Source organism: Schistocerca gregaria, chromosome 10 (genome assembly GCF_023897955.1).
Source record: "Schistocerca gregaria isolate iqSchGreg1 chromosome 10, iqSchGreg1.2, whole genome shotgun sequence".
NCBI classification, from domain to species: Eukaryota; Metazoa; Arthropoda; class Insecta; order Orthoptera; family Acrididae; genus Schistocerca; species Schistocerca gregaria.
Window position 1 is genome coordinate 58,787,864 of NC_064929.1, and position 21,091 is coordinate 58,808,954.

General features: G+C 44.6%; 1 non-coding gene across 1 annotated transcript; it reads left to right on the forward strand.

Annotated features, from left to right (window-relative positions):
• The first annotated feature begins 15,989 nt into the window (after positions 1-15,989).
• On the forward strand, positions 15,990-16,062 carry Trnat-agu (transfer RNA threonine (anticodon AGU)). Its single transcript has one exon. It is a non-coding gene; the product is annotated as a tRNA-Thr (tRNA).
• The last annotated feature ends 5,029 nt before the right edge of the window (positions 16,063-21,091 follow it).

The window sequence follows — 21,091 nt, forward strand, 5'->3', positions numbered from 1 at the left end:
ACCGTGTATCCGCCAAAGAGTGGCAGACTCCCTACAGTAATTAATTACTGTTAATTTTAAATTCCTTTAGATCCACAATATTTCTTAGACCTAGTTCTCTCTTACTCTTTGGATATTCCAAACGATAGGCATTTGCATGAGGTTTACTTACTATTCTAAATGGTCCATGATATACATGCATAAACTTTTTAGTTTCTGCAGAAATTTTCTTTGATTTTTCTTTTGTTTTGACCAGCACTAGCTCACCAATTTTAAAACTAGTGGGGGAAGCCCTTGCATCCTGTATTGGATAAGGCTTCTTAAAAAATACCTTCCCAGGCTTGATATTCAAATGGCATTCATAACCTTTAACTTCACCAGGTGCGTTTGAGAATACATTACTGTGCTTAGTTAACACACTCTTTAACTCTGATCTTTGTTCGTCAGCAATTTGCTTTGTTGATTGTACCTTTTCCTCTATTTCCTTTAGGATGTGTCTCTCTTCAACCTTAGCACTTTCCTCATTCTCACTGAAAACCAAATTTTCCTGCAAGTATCCTTTATTCTTTATTACTCTAATAGGCAGTTCCCAAGTTTCATTACTACCGCCTATATGACTTCCTATAAAAGACTCTCTTATCACTTTAGAGTCAGGTAAAGTTAAAATTAAGTTGTTCTGATCAAAATTGATCTTTCCCTGGTACTTTGATAAGAAATCAGTACCAATCAACATATCAACACTTAAGCCTAGCACAATCAAACAAGGATGATCTATTACTACGTCATTTATACCAATGGGTATCAAAGCTTCGTGTTGAACTGGTCTAGAGACTTTTCCAGTAGCACCTATAATCTTTAAGCCACTTACTTTCATAACTGTTAACTTCTCTTTATTGGGTATGGTGTCAAAAAATGTTTGTGATAAAGCACTTGCTTCACTGCCACTGTCAAGCAGACAACGCACAGTGACTCCTGATATGTTTACTTTGATAACAGGGTGAGTTATTTTACATTGAACAGGTTGCTCACACACCTCGTCTAATAAATCTCGTTCTATGTTCTTCCAGCTAAAGTAATTCTGATCAGTTGCAATTACATTTACATTTACATCCTGGGGCTCATCATGCTCTATAATCTTAGCTGCTTTCTCTAATCTGTCCACTAACTTTAAATCGAAGCATCTGACGACTTTTTCTACTTTTGTTTGCTGCACATCAGCCAAACTATCCCCTACCTCTGAGCAACTGCGTCCCTGCGCAATATTGCTGTTCATAAGAATGTCGTCACCTTCAACCATTTGTGGCACGTTTACACAGCTACTAGATTCTTTCACCTCGTTACTATTTCTACCCCCTTCATTCATCATTTCCTCCTCTCTAAAGTTTTGCAGTACTGATTCTACTTCTGCTACTTCTACTTCAGCTTTTAGATTGCCATTTTCATCGAAGATGTAAGCTTTTACTTCATCATTATTCCCATCAGACTCAAACCAATTATCTATTTCTTCCCCATTATCTACCTTGAGTTCCTGTTCTTCCTTGACCCATTTTTCTAGTGTATCCAAAATACTATCCACTATTTTGTGAGAGTGGCTTAACACATCACTGGTATTATCTGTATTTATTTCGTCATCCATGTTGTCTGTCTGTGTATGTTGGCTGATTGTCTGTGTTTCCGTTACTGGCTGTGTTACTGTTACCGCCTGGTGAGCGCCAGTTTCCTCATAGACGGGATTTAGTTTCCCACACGCGGCCTGTTGTGTTCATCTGTGACACCACTAGATATAGTAGCATCATGACTCCCTTCTTGTCTTAATGGCATAGTATTTACTTCTCCACTTTCGTCATAGTAGTTGTTACGAAAGCGTGGTGAGTATCTACCCCCTCTTCCTCTGCCACGGCTTTGGTTTCGATAGTTTGTTTTGGTGTGCCTAACTTCCATATTTCTAACGTTCACGTTTCCATTATTTTGTACGTGATTGTTAGAAGATTTGTTATTCTGCTGCACCTGCTCCTCAGCAGCAGCTACTCTTTCCACTCTTTCCAGATATTCAATAAATTTGTCTATATTATCTCTAGGGGCGGAAATGATCCTCTTCTGCCAGTACCACGGCAGCTTACCTTCTAAACCCATAATGATCATATCTGGCTTCATCTTTTCTGTCAAATGTGACAGTCTTGAAACCCACTTCCTAGCGAAATCCTTTACTGATTCACGCCCTGGGAAAAATTTCTTACCACTCCAGAATTCCCTTAACACATCATTTTGTTTGTTATGTGACCAGTATTCGTTGAGAAATGCAGACTTACATTCAGATAAAGTTTTACATTTGATCATTACATCCGCTGACCATCGCAAAGCATCACCTGACAAATGACTTCTTATAAATGAAATTTTTTCTCTTTCTGACCAAGTGTTGGGGAGAACATCCTCAAAGTCATTCCAAAATTCAAGAGGGTGAATGTACTTATCAGGATCAAAGCGCAAAAACTGTCGACACCCTATAAAAGCGGCGTCAACTGAAGTCACATGCTGTACAGTAGAATGACTAGAATTAACAGAGGTTACTCTATTTTCTAGGTTAGCAATGTTAGTATTTAATTCCTCTACTTGTGACTCTACTGCTTCTATCCTGGCAGAACATCTTTGTTCCACTGCACCACGAATTTCGGTACAGGTTTCTTTTACTTTCTCAATGTTTTTCTGACAAGTATCTACTTTAATTTGTACCTCTTTAACTTTGTCAGAGCAAAGTTTGGACTTGTTGCTCAATCTTTCGGACAACCTCACTTCCAAAAGTTCATCTGCCTCTTGATAATTTTTTTGAATTTGATCTATTTCACATTTGAAAGTACTATGCATTTTAGTTAACTGTTTCCCTACTTCTACTTGAATGTCATGATGAATAGCATCTATCTTATAATTCAAACTATTCCATTTTGATTGCAGTTCTTCTTTTAGTTCTTTATTACTATCCTCAATTTTAGCCTCAATTTTATTTTGGTTTGATTCGAGTTTGGCAAACAGTATTTGCATCCAATCCGGAGCTTCTACCTTGATACTTTGTATCTCTTGACTTGACTGAGCTGGAGATATATTGAGCTCAGTTTCACTACCTGACAAAGTTAGCAACTCTACTGGCTCCCTTTTGACTTCTATTTCACTTATTGATTGCATCCCTGCACTCTCATTTAAATTAAAGTCATAATCTACTGGTGACAAATTACGTTCTAGTTCAATATTTGAGGGATTAATGGAACCATCCTCATTAAACTCAATTCCTGATCCTGAGGATTCTTGGTCAGAGACCGGTTCCCTTCTGAAATGTACACTACTTTCCATATCTTTTAGTTTGTTAGCAGCAGTTAATAAATATTTTAAAAGTCTTTGACTTAACTTAAATGCTTGATTCCGACGAATGATGTCGTCGCGGTGTACCAGCAATCGTGATGCGACGCGTCGCGACGTATTGAAGGCAGCAGCAGCAGCTGTAGCGTCGAGTACCGCCACAGGAATCGCCTACTGCAATAGCTCCAGGGGGGGGCAGCAAGGCACCGTTGACCGCTCGGCGCAGCCGGCAGCTGTCTCGCAGATCAGCGCAGCTCCGCGATGACGCACCGTCTTCCTTTAGTCTCAGCGCCGTCGGCAGCCGCGATCCAGCATCGTCGCCTTCCTCACCATCGTCACTAACCAACGTACAGCGGTAGACACTTATTGTTTATACACTACACCCGCCTTTACTGGTAACACTGTTCCCACACTAGTTCAATTCAGTGTCCTGTTATTGCCTACCGAGTTCGTTAATTTATACCAATCGCTTTCACACATCGAGCACTTTTATTTGCTTTTAATTCAGTTTTCCCGGCCGATAAGCACCATATGTGGGGCGGCGAAGAAGTTGTCGAATGAGTTGTTTGAATGTTCATTTCACGTAACAGACTATTGCCGATGCAACATATGTGGGACGGCGAAGAAGTCGTTGTTTAATGTTGAATGAAAGTTGAACATTGCCACCTTAAATCACGCGAGCCTGGCAACTAATTTGGTGGCCAGTCAGAAAGCGAAGGGAAACTTACTGACCTTAGTTCCCAGTCTGCACGGCCACATTCCTGTACAGCCCTGCTAAACGAAAAATATCCATAGTTCTTCACGGGATTAGGGCTGCTTCAATAAAATTTAAAGTTCCAAACAAGATTTTATTATCTTAAAGGCTCACACAAATTACTCGAAACTTCTGAAAATGCTAAAGGCATTAAATATTGTTAATTCAGCCAATCGTTTAATAGTTCAGAGGCGACTTCTACAGCAAGTTCCTCCCGAATAGTTCATTACTCTAACTAACGGTGCTCTATTAATAGTTCGCAATAATGTTAAAAAAAAAATTAATGCTCGCCTTAAAAGTGGAGTTAGCCACCACTTGCCACGCGGAATTATACTTCACACGGACGGCACAATAACAGTTTGTTACCGAAGTCTAAACGATCCAGGACGGTGTACAGTCCTCGCGATTTTCAATGTCCGTTTACATTGCTAAGTACGCGCATGTCACAGCCCGCTATGACGTCACCCGAGGCGAGGCGCGATCGGACGTTAAGCTCGCGTGGACTAGGCGTTGGTCTAATGCGGAGTGAGCTTACTACTGCCTCTGCCGCTCTTTTTATATAGCTCCGGCGCGTACCGCCAAGAGAGCATCTGTTCTTTCCGTTCCTATGCAGATGCCTGCCGCCTCCAAATGATCGCTATCTCAGGCACATAATCTTAAATATCACATTTAATAATAGCTTTACAAACTTCTCAATTTTTGTATACATACATCTGAGCAGTACAGAAGCACGTAGAAAATCTCAACCCGCTAAAATTAAAACTTTACTCTCTAGAATTATTACAATGGAACTAACGGTAGATTGTTACCTCTGAACCATAGCTTTATCAAGACTTGTATCAGCTGTTAATTATGCTACAAGACTAAAACTTGGTGTAGCTTTGTTAATTGTCCTATCTGATCATTGGTCTTAAAGAATTTGTTTTATCATTAAAATTTAAAGTACTTAATCTATAATGCTTATGTACATTTTACTCACAAAAGTAGTTTTTACTAAATTACTAAAAAACTAGAAGAGGTAACTGATTGTGGTATTTCCATTATTATTATTAGGGTGAACTGAAGCATCCTACCAATTTTCGATATTGTAGCTCTATTATTTCGCGCCTCTGATTTTTCCGAAAAACGCGGATTCTGGAGTCAATTTTAGTTTTATGGTTTTGGAAACCAGCACCACTCATTAATGACTTCTTACTGCACCTTCTCACCAAATTTTGGCTTCCTAGCGTCATTATTTAGCGCCTCCTATTTTTCTTTCAAAACGTGAATTTTACGTAAACAACTAATTTTATAACATTAAGATTTGTTACCTGAAACATTATTACATAGAACTATACTTTAACAAAGTTTTACACACAAATCTTAATTTTTACTTTTATGTTAAATGTGGTGCAATACTATATGCAGGCGCGTTACGATGACGTGACGCTACTAGCAGTGAACTAGGGTAAGTCCCGTGCACTCGCTCGCCTCTGTATCTTATACATGATACAGCGCTTGCTTTGCTTCAGTGCTCATTCGCTTTGGCGCGACGTCGAACTATAAATAATGCTGTCACTAGCGTGAGCATTGCGTGAGCGTCGTGGAAAGTCGGAATAGTCGGCTGCGTGGGTGAGTGCCAAGTTTGGGGAGCGTTTTGTAGTATGCGCAGTGCAATGGAGACGCGGAAACTTGTTGTGGCCCAGTGTTTTGCAGTTGGACGACAAGATTGGTACACAGTAGTAAAGAGCGAGGCACTGAGTTGGCATGAATAATGGAGTGCACAATGGGGCTCGAGATGTGTTTGTTACCTCAGGTGCTGTATGATTGTCGACAAGGAGTGAAAACGGAGCCATTTGTGACGGCTCTTTCCTTTTAAGACGTTAAAAACAGACGGAATTTGCATTTGTAATACCAGAGCATCGGCACTACTTGGAACTTTTGTGTATATGAACGTGTCCACGATTTTGTACTCTGCTCCCTTCACCGCTACAAACCAACCATTCATCGTGTCCGTGCGCATCAGAGTCGCAAAGAATGGGGAATAGCGCAGTTTGGTCGTGCATGGTGCGTTGCTCAGTTGGTAGAGCGTTCGCATCGCATGTGAAAGGTGCAGGGTTCAAGCCGCGGCGCCTCCATTTTTTGTGGTCAGTGCATGGTAAGTGTTGGTCGCGGCGAACCTAAAGGCACGCAAGATGTTGCAAAGCCAGCGTCACAGACTGATATGATGTATACTGACGTAAGGAGAGCAAGATGTAAGTGTGGGGACCGGCTGTTATCGAGGTGTCAACGAGACCAGATCTGTCTTAGGTATCACGGCTTAACCTCATTGAAGTCTAGAGGGTGGACAACACGTTCGTCTTACTCAGAGCGGTGTCCGAACTGTATTTTCAACATTATACGTGCCACTTTCATTGTGGCCAACTACGATTCGATATAGAATGCACGAAACCTGAAAGACACCCTAACGGATACATAGAGAGTAGTGTTTGTCTGCTGAATAATGGGAGTGCAAGGGTCTGTGTCGTCTATATGGCTGTATGTAGCACCATTAGTCTTCGGGGGGGCGGGCGTAGCTCAGGTGGTAGAGCGCTCGCTTAGTATGCGAGAGGTACTGGGATCAATACACAGTGCCTCCAGAATTTTTAACACACCTACATGCGCACCTTGCAATGCAAGTGGAATAATTCTCAGCCTGCAGATGTGTCTAGGAAGATACAAGCGAATGATTAGCATCCACAATTGGCAAGCGTGCTGTTATTAGTGCGCGCCACACACCCTCCTCCCACGCCTACACTTAACTTAGAAACAGTACAAGTGTTCCCGTAAGATTCTCAAGCCTATGTCGGAAAGATCTGCCTTGCGCCGAGTTCACGTAAATCCCACTGCACATTCCTATTCTTTGCGTGCAGTCGGCTGCTACTGGTGTTGCTAGTTGTGACTGCTGATAACAGATGCCGTAGCAATCAATTCATGGAGTGAGTTGTATGTTTTGCGATAGTCTGTCTCTGACAAGCAAGCACAGGTGACATAGGTGCGAACACAGGAAGCTAGCAGACCCTCGCTGCCTGCAGACACCGAGCAGCCACACTAGGAGGGCGGCCTAAGCCGTTGGCGAAATGTGCTCATTCGCTTTGGCGCGACGTCGAACAATAAATAATGCTGTCACTAGCGTGAGCGTTGCGTGAGCGTCGTGGATAGTCGGAAAAGTCGGCTGCGTGGGTGAGTGCCTAGTTTGGGGAGCGTTTTGTAGTATGCGCAATGCAATGGAGACGCGGAAACTTGTTGTGGCCCAGTGTTTTGCAGTTGGACGACAAGATTTGTACACAGTAGTAAAGAGCGAGGCACTGAGTTGGCATGAATAATGGAGTGCACAATGGGGCTCGAGATGTGTTTGTTACCTCAGGTGCTGTATGATTGTCGACAAGGAGTGAAAACGGAGCAATTTGTGACGGCTCTTTCAATTTAAGACGTTAAAAACAGACGGAATTTGCATTTGTAATACCAGAGCATCGAAACTACTTGGAACTTTTGTGTATATGATCGTGTCCACGCCTTTGCACTCTGCTCCCTTAACCGCCACAAACCAACCAACCATCGTGTCCGTGCGCATCAGAGTCGCAAAGAATGGGGAATAGCGCAGTTTGGTCGTGCATGGGGCGTAGCACAGTTGGTAGAGCGTTCGCTCCGGATGTGAAAGGTGCAGGGTTCAAGCCGCGGGGCCTCCATTTTTTGTGTTCAGTGCATGGTAAGTGTTGGTCGCGGCGAACCTAAAGGCACGCAAAATGTTGCAAAGCCAGCGTCACAGACTGATATGATGTGTACTGACGTAAGGAGAGCAAGATGTAAGTGTGGGGACCGGCTGTTATCGAGGTGTCATCGAGTGCAGATCTATCTTAGGTATCACGGCTTAACCTCATTGAAGTCTAGAGGGTGGACAACACGTTCGTCTTACTCAGAGCGGTGTCCGAACTCTATTTTCAACGTTATACGTGCCACTTTCATTGTGGCCAACTACTATTCGATACAGAATGCACGAAACCTGAAAGACACCCTAACGGATACATAGAGAGTAGTGTATGTCTGCTGAATAATGGGAGTGCAAGGGTCTGTGTCGTCTATATGGCTGTATGTAGCACCATTAGCCTTGGGGGGGTGGGCGTAGCTCAGATGGTAGGGCGCTCGCTTAGTATGCGAGAGGTACTGGAATCAATACACAGTGCCTCCAGAATTTTTAACACACCTACATGCGCACCTGGCCATGCAAGTGGAATAATTCTCAGCCTGCAGATGGGTCTAGGAAGATACAAGCGAATGATTATCATCCACAATTGGCAAGCGTGCTGTTATTAGTGCGCGGCACACACCCTCCTGCCACGCCTACACTTAATTTAGAAGCAGTACAAGTGTTCCCGTAAGATTCTCAAGCCTATGTCAGAAAGATCTGCCTTGCGCCGAGTTCACGTAAATCCCACTGCACATTCCTATTCTTTGCGTGCAGTCGGCTGCTACTGGTGTTGCTAGTTGTGACTGCTGATAACAGATGCCGTAGCAATCAATTCATGGAGTGAGTTGTATGTTTTGCGATAGTCTGTCTCTGACAAGCAAGCACAGGTGACATAGGTGCGAACACAGGAAGCTAGCAGACCCTCGCTGCCTGCAGACACCGAGCAGCCACACTAGGAGGGCGGCCTAAGCCGTAGGCGAAATGTGCTCATTCGCTTTGGCGCGACGTCGAACTATAAATAATACTGTCACTAGCGTGAGCGTCGTGGAAAGTCGGAAAAGTCGGCTGCGTGGGTGAGTGCCAAGTTTGGGGAGCGTTTTGTAGTATGCGCAGTGCAATGGAGACGCGGAAACTTGTTGTGGCCCAGTGTTTTGCAGTTGGACGACAAGATAGGTACACAGTAGTAAAGAGCGAGGCACTGAGTTGGCATGAATAATGGAGTGCACAATGGGGCTCGAGATGTGTTTGTTACCTCAGGTGCTGTATGATTGTCGACAAGGAGTGAAAACGGAGCAATTTGTGACGGCTCTTTCAATTTAAGACGTTAAAAACAGACGGAATTTGCATTTGTAATACCAGAGCATCGAAACTACTTGGAACTTTTGTGTATATGAACGTGTCCGCGCCTTTGTACTCTGCTCCCTTCACCGCTACAAACCAACCAACCATCGTGTCCGTGCGCATCAGAGTCGCAAAGAATGGGGAATAGCGCAGTTTGGTCGTGCATGGGGCGTAGCTCAGTTGGTATTCTGGCTCTAGCTGCCGACGCGTACGGACGTGTCACGGTTGCTGCGTGTAGTCAGTGTTTCTCCAGTGTTTATCTTTGCGTTTCGGTGTTTTTGAGTTTTTTGATTTTCTTCGTGTGTAACTCGTGTTTTTTCTGTCTCCTTTGTTCTGTTTTTGTGTTTTCAACCGACGATTATTTGTCGTTTGTGGAGTTTTCGGTAATTACCGGAATCTCCCCTTGATTACTGCATACCATGGCTACAACTGTGAGGAAGAATACGCTGGTTTTTGCCTTCGCTAAGGAAACACGACGTGTTCAGCCGACTGCTCTGGAAATTCATGATTGGCTTGATCAGGTACTTGGCATAAATTCTGATATGGTGCATACCACTCAGCTAGATACTGACAACTACTGTGTTTTCGTAAAGTTTTTGGATCCCGTTTCGGTCGATAAAATTATTGGAAAATTCGGGTATCATGTCGAATTTTTGCATAGAGACGGCTCTACAAGTAAAGTGGCTATCAGGAGAGCTGATGCTCTTTATAGATCTGTGCGGGTGTTAAATTTACCTATCGAGATAGATAATGAGAAAATCAAGGTTGCCCTGTCTCAATATGGTGAGGTAAAGGATATAGTTAACGAACGTTGGTTTAAGCAATTTAAAATTCAGAGCTTCAATGGTATTCGTTCGGTAGAGATGGAAGTAAAGACGAATATCCCGTCTCATATAACTGTTGACGGGCATAAAGCACACGTGATTTATACTGGTCAAATCCCTCCGTGCCATATATGCAATGAATCGGATCATTTAAGGCAGGACTGTCCCCGTCGTGTCTTTGTACTAAAACCAAATTTAGTCCAACGCCGCAAGATGACCTTGAGCGAAGTTTTGGCAACCGATAACACGGCCAAACAGGGTGAGGGTTCGGATCCTGTACTTAGTACTGGAACTATTGCTGTTGAAGGCAGTGATTTTCCACCCCTGGGAACACGCTTCAATTGTGATTCCTCTGCCCGTGAGTTAGACGTACTAACCAAGAAACGACCACTTGAACATACAGATGATCATTCTGATGATGACACCTCCCGACAATCTCCTGCTGTACGTAAACAGAAAGCTGGCGATGAAAATCTGCATGTGCCCCAAGACGGAATGCAAGTAGATTTAATTGCAGTTTCTGATACATCTCGCTCACTGCCAGAAAATGCAACGGCAGCTGCCGACAGCGAGAAAGTAGAAGTCCCCCAAGCAGTGACAACTTGCCCAGCTGTAAACAGCGATAATCAGCTGTTTACCGACGGGAAGTTCGCGGAAGCGGTAGAATAACAACACCGCGACACCGCAACAGCACAGCAACCGGCACCAGAGTGTAAACAAGTGAAAGTGTTTACTCCTGAACCGGAAAATAAGCAAACACCGTCGCAAGCGTCACATCAACCGAAGGTAGCATGTAAACAGCAGGCAGTGTTTACAAACCAGGTCTCTCTAGACACTGCTGCTGAAGCGGCCGCGTCGAGTGTTGCCACAACAAAATCAGGTCAGGGTTTTCAGGGCGTCCACCGCCGTACGCAAAAACCACAACCGAATCTTACTGTTTCTCGCACCCAAGCCAAACAAAAAGCGGACAAGTCGGACGTAAAATCACAGAAAAATATACGATATGAAATTGTCAGAGAAGGTGCTCCAGATGAGCCTCCTGACACACTCAATGTAGAACAGCCCCTCAGTACTAAGGTGCGGGATGACAATGGCAGACAAACTAACGTTTAGCGACCGTGTTACTAGGACTGCTACCAAGTTCTGAATGACTGTAGTTCTAAACCGGATTTCAGCATACCAAAAGTAGAACAGTTTTTTTTTTTTTTTTTTTTTTTTTTTGACCAACTTTGTCCGTGGCCAATAGCAAGTTAGGGATGCAAGCATACTCTATCACAACGATCAATATAAATAAAATTCGAACCTCATTAAAGCTAGCTGCTCTCAAGGAATTTTTGTATGACTCTGGAACCGATATCGCTTTGCTACAGGAGGTTGTAACGACGGAATTTGTAATACCAGGATACACCGCAATTGTTAACGTATGTTGTGACACACATACAGGAACAGCGGTTCTGCTCAGGGAAGGGATTCCCGTATCTCAAGTGGAGCGGTTGGAATCTGGAACGGCAATTAGTATTAACGTTTTAGGTACCACATTGATTGCCGGCCGCGGTGGTCTCGCGGTTCAAGGCGCGCAGTCCGGAACCGTGGGACTGCTACGGTCGCAGGTTCGAATCCTGCCTCGGGCATGGATGTGTGTGATGTCCTTAGGTTAGTTAGGCTTAAGTAGTTCTAAGTTCTAGGGGACTGATGACCATAGCAGTTGAGTCCCATAGTGCTCAGAGCCATTTGAACCATTTGAACCACATTGATTAACTTATACGCGCCCTCAGGAAATAGTAATAGACAGGACAGGGCAGCATTTTATAAAGAGGAACTTATATATTTATTACGTCGAAACCCAAACAGTTTTATAATGGGCGGTGATTTTAACTGCGTGTTAAATCGTAAAGATCAACAACCACATTTTAACGGTTCTTTAGAACTTAAACGCCTAGTAATCGACCTAAAACTAAAGGACGCATGGGAACTAAAATATCCAACGAAGGTTGAATATACGTATATAAAACAGACTTCGCCCAGTAGAATAGACAAAATCTATGTTTCCCAAAACTTGGAAAGATGTCTAGTAAATTCAGAAATCGTACCTGTATATTTTAGTGACCACTGCAGTATGAAGGCGTGCATTAATTTAGCTCCACAGCCGATTCAGATTTTTAGGAACCAGTGGCAGCTAAATGTCTCTCTCTTAAAAGAGCAAGATTTGGCAGACGCGGTATCGGATGCGTGGACCTTATGTCTGCGATCGATCGAGAGGCACCCCACAGTATTAGACTGGTGGCTTAAGGTTGCAAAGCCGAGACTGAGAAAAGTGTGTATCAGATACAGCAGAGAAAGAGCGTGGGAGTTAAAAAACAGTATGGAATTTTATTACAGTTTGTTGCGAGACCTCTATGAACAGGCAAACGTGTCAACCATTAGATTACAAGACATCAGACACACCAAAGCGAAATTACTCGCCATTAAAAGACAACAGATGGAAGGTTTAAAACTGAAGTCAAAGGCGAAGTCGGTGGTAGATGATGAAACAACATCCTTACATCATCTGCTTCGGCATGCAAAGAATAGGCGACGCACTGTTATTAGTGAACTTAAAACCCCCAATGGGACAACACTGACGTCTCAGAAGGAGATTCTAAATGCAGTATACCAGTACTACTATGCATTATATTCCTCCAGCCCACCTCACGAGGGGTCTCTGCAAGAGTTTCTCAGTGTTTTATCCCCACAGTTGACAAGTTCTGAAAACGACGAAATCCTTTCTGAAGTCAGTAACGAAGAGGTTCGTGAGACAATAACCAAGTCCCCGGTGAATAAATCTGCTGGACCCGACGGACTCCCTGTAGAATTTTACAGAAAGTTCTGGTTTTTAATTGGTGACACGTTTACATGCATTGTCAATGAGATTTTTAACGAGCAGACGATACCTGCAGATTTTAAAGACAGCAAAATTGTACTTCTACCGAAAAACAAAGGGACGAAAAGTTTAAACAATTACCGCCCTATTTCACTTTTAAACTCTGACTACAAAATAGTATGCAGGATTTTAAAAAAGAGACTTTCCCCTCTGACCGACAAATTAATTAGTCAACATCAGTCATGTGCAGCAAATAGAAGTATTTTTAATACGATTTCTGAATATAGAGACATCATCGCCTTAGCATCGGTTTCTAATATCAAATGTGCTTTACTTTTTATAGATTTTACTAAGGCTTTCGACTCGGTGAATCACCGCTTCCTATTTGAGGTACTGACAAAAATGGGACTCGTCCACAAAACAGTTAATGTTATAAAAAACGTTGCTACTGGTCTGAACGCTAAATTAGCTGTCAACTGTCAGCTGACGCGGCAAATTCAAATAAACCGCGGCATCCCACAGGGAAGTCCATTATCTATGTTTTTGTTTGTTGTGTCGTTAGAGCCCTTTTTAAGAAGTGTTCATGAAAGGTTAAAGGGCATAACTATAACTGGCAGGAAAACTGTGGTGAGAGCCTATGCTGACGATGTTGGTGTCGTCATAAGAGGGCAAGATGATGTAATTCGACTAGGGGCCATTCTTCAAAACTACTGCCACGCATCGGGTGCGACAACAAACGAAAATAAAAGTACAATCCTGGGAATGCGGGGTCTTGAACGGATACAAATCGATTGGGCGAAGTCAGTTACCACACATAAAACCCTGGGGACAATCCTGACGGCATGTCCAATGAGGATGACAGCCCTCAATTGGAAAGAGGTTTTAACAAAGATTCAAGGGGGACTTATTGAGAACTCACAACGACTTATGAACCAGGTTCAGAGGGTCAGGTTCATTAACTTATGCATTCTCTCAAAGGCATTCTATATGGCACAAGTTTTTCCCTTGCCGAAGTTGATAGCTCAGAAAATAATGTCGAGGGTTGCAAATTTCTTATGGAAGGGGGAAATCTTCAGGGTTAACCTAAGAACTGCGACTTTACATCCTAGAAATGGAGGCCTCGGACTGGTGGACATACGCAATAAAGCTTCTGCGCTTTTCATAAAAAGGTCTTTAAACATATTTCACGCCAACCCCGGCAGTATTACTACTCAATTGTTTAAATGTGTCCAACCAGAAAGCCTTCAACCACCGGCAGACGTACAAAAAATTAACCCCCGACTGCGATACGTTAGGATCTTATACACAGAATTGAGCTATGTTAACGAGAAACTCAGAAGTTCACTGCACATTACAGCCAGAGATATCATGAGACAAAGACAACAATATGAAGGACAAAATAAAATTGCCACGAAATATATGAGTCACAACTGGGATGCAATTTGGGAGAATATTAGTTTTAACGGGCTCAATTCAGATGTGGTAACGGCATGGTACAAAGCCGTCAATAATATTGTCAGCACCAACGAGCGGCTTTATAAAATTGGGAAAGCTGAAACCCCCTTATGTCAGAAATGTAACCTAGTTGACACTGTGATTCATAGATTTACGTGTGCTGGAAATCTCAACAATTGGCATTGGCTCAGGGAAAGTCTTGCACTACTGCAACGAACGTCACCCAATTCCATTACTCCTATGGTGCTTTTCAGACCTGAAACTAAATATTACCCGAAAACCAAAAATAATGCAATACACTGGTTAATGGGACAGTTTGTCCATTACATTATCAATAAAATAGGTGGTGACGACGAAACGGAATTAAAGCTTTTTATGCAAATGGAGTACAGCAACATTCAGCAATATGCAGACCACAGGAAAATGTATGGAAACATGTTGATCATTTTATTCGAACGAATAGGTGTTGGTTAAAGCGCACAGTCTAACACTAAATGTACTATTTTAGGGGTAATGAAGAAGTGAAGTATGAATCTACGTTCAAGATGAAGGAAATGCCTCTTCTTTTATCCATTCATGTTACGTCTGCCCCCCAATAAGAGTCTCATAAATGCTCGCTGTATATTGCAGTATAATCACATGTTTCTTACTCGAATGTCTGTTGACTGAAAACTCGAATGACGGCTTTGCAATGGGATCTCACCCCCAGATGTCGTACAACCAGCGCTCCTTACCACAATAAAGAGAGCAGGCGAAAAATGTACACGACTATACCCGCTTTTCTATAACAATTAAAATGCACTGAAGGAGCCATTCGGTGAGAGTGATGGTGGGGGCATCGTGGCCAGGCCTCGAGTTCTTTGACCCCTGCCCTCGTTGTCCCCGTCATGCGCCTCCTGATATGAATCCTTATAAAAAACAAAAAAAGCGGTCCAAGGCGCCAGACTAAAGGAAAAGTGGCTAGGATACCTGGCTTTAAAAAAATGAGAAACAAAAGTGGTTAAAAAAAATTAGCTCAGTGGTAGAGCACTGCTCTAATAAACCAGGCGTCGTAAGCTCCATCCTCACAGGAGAAAGCTGAATTAAAAAAAAAAAAAAAAGGTAGCGCCGTAGGCAGCAAAAAAAAAAAAATAAATAAATAGAAAGAAAAAAAAAGCTAGCTCTGTCGGTAGATCGTCAGACTCTTAATCCCAGGGTCGTTGGTTCGAGAAAAAAAAAAAAAAGTTGGTAGAGCGTTCGCTTCGCATGTGAAAGGTGCAGGGTTCAAGCCGCGGCACCTCCATTTTTTGTGGTCAGTGCATGGTAAGTGTTGGTCGCGGCGAACCTAAAGGCACGCAAGATGTTGCAAAGCCAGCGTCACAGACTGATATGATGTATACTGACGTAAGGAGAGCAAGATGTAAGTGTGGGGACCGGCTGTTATCGAGGTGTCATCGAGTGCAGATCTGTCTTAGGTATCACGGCTTAACCTCATTGAAGTCTAGAGGGTGGACAACACGTTCGTCTTACTCAGAGCGGTGTCCGAACTCTATTTTCAACGTTATACGTGCCACTTTCATTGTGGCCAACTACGATTCGATACAGACTGCACGAAACCTGAAAGACACCGTAACGGATACATAGAGAGTAGTGTTTGTCTGCTGAATAATGGGAGTGCAAGGGTCTGTGTCGTCTATATGGCTGTATGTAGCACCATTAGTCTTCGGGGGGGGGGGGGGGGGGGGGGGCGTAGCTCAGATGGTAGAGCGCTCGCTTAGTATGCGAGAGGTACTGGGATCAATACCCAGTGCCTCCAGAATTTTTAACACACCTACATGCGCAGCTTGCCATGCAAGTGGAATAATTCACAGCCAGCAGATGTGTCTAGGAAGATACAAGCGAATGATTAGCATCCACAATTGGCAAGCGTGCTGTTATTAGTGCGCGGGAAGCACCCTCCTCCCACGCCTACACTTTATTTAGAAACAGTACAAGTGTTCCCGTAAGATTCTCAAGCCTATGTCGGAAAGATCTGCCTTGCGCCGAGTTCACGTAAATCCCACTGCACATTCCTATTCTTTGCGTGCAGTCGGCTGCTACTGGTGTTGCTAGTTGTGACTGCTGATAACAGATGCCGTAGCAATCAATTCATGGAGTGAGTTGTATGTTTTGCGATAGTCTGTCTCTGACAAGCAAGCACAGGTGACATAGGTGCGAACACAGGAAGCTAGCAGACCCTCGCTGCCTGCAGACACCGAGCAGCCACACTAGGAGGGCGGCCTAAGCCGTAGGCGAAATGTGCTCATTCGCTTTGGCGCGACGTCGAACTATAAATAATGCTGTCACTACCGTGAGCGTTGCGTGAGCGTCGTGGAAAGTCGGAAAAGTTGGCTGCGTGGGTGAGTGCCAAGTTTGGGGAGCGTTTTGTAGTATGCGCAGTGCAATGGAGACGCGGAAACTTGTTGTGGCTCAGTGTTTTGCAGTTGGACGACAAGATTGGTACACAGTAGTAAAGAGCGAGGCACTGAGTTGGCATGAATAATGGAGTGCACAATGGGGCTCGAGATGTGTTTGTTACCTCAGGTGCTGTATGATTGTCGACAAGGAGTGAAAACGGAGCAATTTGTGACGGCTCTTTAAATTTAAGACGTTAAAAACTGACGGAATTTGCATTTGTAATACCAGAGCATCGGAACTACTTGGATCTTTTGTGTATATGAACGTGTCCGCGCCTTTGTACTCTGCTCCCTTCACCGCTACAAACCAACCAACCATCGTGTCCGTGCGCAGCAGAGTCGCAAAGAATGGGGAATAGCGCAGTTTGTTCGTGCATGTGGCGTAGCTCAGTTGGTAGAGCGTTCGCTTCGCATGTGAAAGGTGCAGGTTTCAAGCCGCGGCACTTCCATTTTTTGTGGTAAGTGTTGGTCGCGGCGAACCTAAAGGCACGCAAGATGTTGCAAAGCCAGCGTGACAGACTTATATGATGTATACTGACGTAAGGAGAGCAAGATGTAAGTGTGGGGACCGGCTGTTATCGAGGTGTCATCGAGTGCAGATCTGTCTTAGGTATCACGGCTTAACTTCATTGAAGTGTAGAGGGTGGACAACACGTTCGTCTTACTCAGAGCGGTGTCGGAACTCTATTTTCAACGTTATACGTGCCACTTTCATTGTGGCCAACTACGATTCGATACAGAATGCACGAAACCTGAAAGACACCGTAACGGATACATAGAGAGTAGTGTTTGTCTGCTGAATAATGGGAGTGCAAGGGTCTGTGTCGTCTATATGGCTGTTTGTAGCACCATTAGTCTTCGGGGGGGGCGGGCGTAGCTCAGATGGTAGAGCGCTCGCTTAGTATGCGAGAGGTACTGGGATCAATACCCAGTGCATCCAGAATTTTTAACACACCTACATGCGCACCTTGCCATGCAAGTGGAATAATGCACAGCCAGCAGATGTGTCTAGGAAGATACAAGCGCATGATTAGCATCCACAATTGGCAAGCGTGCTGTTATTAGTGCGCGGCAAGCACCCTCCTTCCACGCCTACACTTAATTTAGAAACAGTACAAGTGTTCCCGTAAGATTCTCAAGCCTATGTCGGAAAGATCTGCCTTGCGCCGAGTTCACGTAAATCCCACTGCACATTCTTATTCTTTGCGTGCAGTCGGCTGCTACTGGTGTTGCTAGTTGTGACTGCTGATAACAGATGCCGTAGCAATTAATTCATGGAGTGAGTTGTATGTTTTGCGATAGTCTGTCTCTGACAAGCAAGCACAGGTGACATAGGTGCGAACACAGGAAGCTAGCAGACCCTCGCTGCCTGCAGACACCGAGCAGCCACACTAGGAGGGTGGCCTAAGCCGTAGGCGAAATGTGCTCATTCGCTTTGGCGCGACGTCGAACTATAAATAATGCTGTCACTAGCGTGAGCGTCGTGGAAAGTCGGAAAAGTCAGCTGCGTGGGTGAGTGCCAAGTTTGGGGAGCGTTTTGTAGTATGCGCAGTGCAATGGAGACGCGGAAACTTGTTGTGGCCCAGTGTTTTGCAGTTGGACGACAAGATTGGTACACAGTAGTAAAGAGCGAGGCACTGAGTTGGCATGAATAATGGAGTGCACAATGGGGCTCGAGATGTGTTTGTTACCTCAGGTGCTTTATGATTGTCGACAAGGAGTGAAAACGGAGCAATTTGTGACGGCTCTTTCAATTTAAGACGTTAAAACCAGACGGAATTTGCATTTGTAATACCAGAGCATCGAAACTACTTGGAACTTTTGTGTATATGAACGTGTCCGCGCCTTTGTACTCTGCTCCCTTCACCGCTACAAACCAACCAACCATCGTGTCCGTGCGCAGCAGAGTCGCAAAGAATGGGGAATAGCGCAGTTTGTTCGTGCATGTGGCGTAGCTCAGTTGGTAGAGCGTTCGCTTCGCATGTGAAAGGTGCAGGGTTCAAGCCGCTGCGCCTCCATTTTTTGTGGTCAGTGCATGGTAAGTGTTGGTCGCGGCGAACCTAAAGGCACGCAAGATGATGCAAAGCCAGCGTCACAGACTGATATGATGTATACTGACGTAAGGAGAGCAAGATGTAAGTGAGGGGACCGGCTGTTATCGAGGTGTCATCGAGTGCAGATCTGTCTTAGGTATCACGGCTTAACCTCATTGAAGTGTAGAGGGTGGACAACACGTTCGTCTTACTCAAAGCGGTGTCCGAACCTTATTTTCAACGTTATACGTGCCACTTTCATTGTGGCCAACTACGATTCGATACAGAATGCACGAAACCTGAAAGACACCGTAACGGATACATAGAGAGTAGTGTTTGTCTGCTGAATAATGGGAGTGCAAGGGTCTGTGTCGTCTATATGGCTGTATGTAGCACCATTAGTCTTCGGGGGGGCGGGCGTAGCTCAGATGGTAGAGCGCTCGTTAGTATGCGAGAGGTACTGGGATCAATAACCAGTGCCTCCAGAATTTTTAACACACCTACATGCGCTCCTTGCCATGCAAGTGGAATAATTCACAGCCAGCAGATGTGTCTAGGAAGATACAAGCGAATGATTAGCATCTACAATTGGCAAGCGTGCTGTTATTAGTGCGCGGGAAGCACCCTCCTCCCACGCCTACACTTAATTTAGAAACAGTACAAGTGTTCCCGTAAGATTCTCAAGCCTATGTCGGAAAGATCTGCCTTGCGCCGAGTTCACGTAAATCCCACTGCACATTCCTATTCTTTGCGTGCATTCGGCTGCTACTGGTGTTACTAGTTGTGACTGCTGATAACAGATGCCGTAGCAAACAATTCATGGAGTGAGTTGTATGTTTTGCGATAGTCTGTCTGTGACAAGCAAGCACAGGTGACATAGGTGCGAACACAGGAAGCTAGCAGACCCTCGCTGCCTGCAGACACCGAGCAGCCACACTAGGAGGGCGGCCTAAGGAGTAGGCGAAATGTGCTCATTCGCTTTGGCGCGACGTCGAACTATAAATAATGCTGTCACTAGCGTGAGCGTCGTGGAAAGTCGGAAAAGTCGGCTGCGTGGGTGAGTGCCGGGTTTGGGGAGCGTTTTGTAGTATGCGCAGTGCAATGGAGACGCGGAAACTTGTTGTGGCCCAGTGTTTTGCAGTTGGACGACAAGATTAGTACACAGTAGTAAAGAGCGAGGCACTGAGTTGGCATGAATAATGGAGTGCACAATGGGGCTCGAGATGTGTTCTACCTCAGGTGCTGTATGATTGTCGACAAGGAGTGAAAACGGAGCAATTTGTGACGGCTCTTTCAATTTAAGACGTTAAAAACAGACGGAATTTGCATTTGTAATACCAGAGCATCGAAACCACTTGGAACTTTTGTGTATATGAACGTGTCCGCGCCTTTGTACCCTGCTCCCTTCACCGCTACAAACCAACCAACCATCGTGTCCGTGCGCATCAGAGTCGCAAAGAATGGGGAATAGCGCAGTTTGGACGTGCATGTGGCGTAGCTCAGTTGGTAGAGCGTTCGCTTCGCATGTGAAAGGTGCAGGGTTCAAGCCGCGGCGCCTCCATTTTTTGTGGTCAGTGCATGGTAAGTGTTGGTCGCGGCGAACCTAAAGGCACGCAATATGCTGCAAAGCCAGCGTCACAGACTGATATGATGTATACTGACGTAAGGAGAGCAAGATGTAAGTGTGGGGACCGGCTGTTATCGAGGTGTCATCGAGTGCAGATCTGTCTTAGGTATCACGGCTTAACCTCATTGAAGTCTAAAGGGTGGACAACACGTTCGTCTTACTCAGAGCGGTGTCCGAACTCTATTTTCAACGTTATACGTGCCACTTTCATTGTGGCCAACTACGATTCGATACAGAATGCACGAAACCTGAAAGACACCCTAACGGATACATAGAGAGTAGTGTTTGTCTGCTGAATAATGGGAGTGCAATGGTCTGTGTCGTCTATATGGCTGTATGTAGCACCATTAGTCTTCGGGGGGGCGGGCGTAGCTCAGATGGTAGAGCGCTCGCTTAGTATGCGAGAGGTACTGGGATCAATACCCAGTGCCTCCAGAATTTTTAACACACCTACATGCGCACCTTGCCATGCAAGTGGAATAATTCACAGCCAGCAGATGTGTCTAGGAAGATACAAGCGAATGATTAGCATCCACAATTGGCAAGCGTGCTGTTATTAGTGCGCGGGAAGCACCCTCCTCCCACGCCTACACTTAATTTAGAAACAGTACAAGTGTTCCCGTAAGATTCTCAAGCCTATGTCGGAAAGATCTGCCTTGCGCCGAGTTCACGTAAATCCCACTGCACATTCCTATTCTTTGCGTGCAGTCGGCTGCTACTGGTGTTGCT